Source organism: Mustela lutreola, chromosome 6 (genome assembly GCF_030435805.1).
Source record: "Mustela lutreola isolate mMusLut2 chromosome 6, mMusLut2.pri, whole genome shotgun sequence".
Lineage (NCBI taxonomy): Eukaryota > Metazoa > Chordata > Mammalia > Carnivora > Mustelidae > Mustela > Mustela lutreola.
In genome coordinates this window covers 122612185-122614141 of record NC_081295.1, presented here as the reverse complement: position 1 = coordinate 122614141, position 1957 = coordinate 122612185, and positions in this window count along the sequence as shown.

Here is a 1957-nt window from a genome sequence, read left to right as displayed (position 1 = left end):
GGCTTAACCCACTGAGCCACCCAGGTGCCCCCATTTTTCCATTTCTTTGTGTCTTCCTCAATTTCTTTCATGAGTACTTTATAGTTTTCTGAGTATAGATTCTGTGCCTCTTTGGATAGGTTTATTCCTAGGTATCCTATGGTTTTGGGTGCAATTGTAAATGGGATTGACTCCTTAATATCTCTTTCTTCTGTCTTGCTGTTGGTGTAGAGAAATGCAACTGATTTCTGTGCATTGATTTTATATCCTGACACTTTACTGGATTCCTGTACAAGTTCTAGCAGTTTTGGAGTGGAGTCTTTTGGGTTTTCCACATATAGTATCATATCATCTGTGAAGAGTGATAATTTGACTTCTTCTTTGCCGATTTGGATGCCTTTACTTTCCTTTTGTTGTCTGATTGCTGAGGCTAGGACCTCTAGTACTATGTTGAATAGCAGTGGTGATAATGGACATCCCTGCCGTGTTCCTGACCTTAGCGGAAAAGCTTTCAGTTTTTCTCCATTGAGAATGATATTTGCGGTGGGTTTTTCATAGATGGCTTTGATGATATTGAGGTATGTGCCCTCTATCCCTATACTTTGAAGAGTTTTGATCAGAAAGGAATGCTGTACTTTGTCAAATGCTTTTTCAGCATCTATTGAGAGTATCATATGGTTCTTGTTCTTTCTTTTACTGATGTGTTGTATCACATTGACTGATTTGCGGATGTTGAACCAACCTTGCAGCACTGGAATAAATCCCACTTGGTCGTGGTGAATAATCCTTTTAATGTACTGTAGAATCCTATTGGCTAGTATTTTGCTGAGTATTTTCGCATCTGTGTTCATCAAGGATATTGGTCTGTAGTTCTCTTTTTTGATGGGATCCTTGTCTGGTTTTGGGATCAAGGTGATGCTGGCCTCATAAAATGAGTTTGGAAGTTTTCCTTCCATTTCTATTTTTTGGAACAGTTTCAGGAGAATAGGAATTAGTTCTTCTTGAAATGTTTGGTAGAATTCCCCCGGGAAGCCGTCTGGCCCTGGGCTTTTGTTTGTTTGGAGATTTTTAATGACTGTTTCAATCTCCTTACTGGTTATGGGTCTGTTCAGGCTTTCTATTTCTTCCTGGCTCAGTTGTGGTAGTTTATATGTTTCTAGGAATGCATCCATTCTTCCAGATTGTCAAATTTGTTGGCGTAGAGTTGCTCATAGTATGTTCTTATAATAGTTTGTATTTCTTTGGTGTTAGTTGTGATCTCTCCTCTTTCATTCATGATTTTATTTATTTGGGTCCTTTCTCTTTTCTTTTTGATAAGTTGGGCCAGGGGTTTATCAATTTTATTAATTCTTTCAAAGAGCCAGCTCCTAGTTTCTTTGATTTGTTCTATTATTTTTTTGGTTTCTATTTCATTGATTTCTGCTCTGATCTTTATGATTTCTCCTGCTGGGTTTGGGGTTTCTTTCTTGTTCTTTCTCCAGCTCCTTTAGGTGTAGGCTTAGGTTGTGTACCTGAGACCTTTCTTGTTTCTTGAGAAAGGCTTGTACTGCTATATATTTTCCTCTCAGGACTGCCTTTGTTGTGTCCCACAGATTTTGAACCATTGTATTTTCATTATCATTTGTTTCCATGATTTTTTTCAATTCTTCTTTAATTTCCTGGTTGACCCATTCATTCTTTAGAAGGATGCTGTTTAATCTCCATGTATTTGGGTCCTTTTCAAACTTCCTTTTGTGGTTGAGTTCTAGTTTAGAGCATTGTGGTCTGAAAATATGCAGGGAATGATCCCAATCTTTTGATACTGGTTGAGTCCTGATTTAGGACCGAGGATGTGATCTATTCTGGAGAATGTTCCATGTGCACCAGAGAAGAATGTGTATTCTGTTGCTTTGGGATGAAATGTTCTGAATATATCTGTGATGTCCATCTGGTCCAGTGTGTCATTTAAGGCCTTTATTTCCTTGCTGATCTTTTGCTT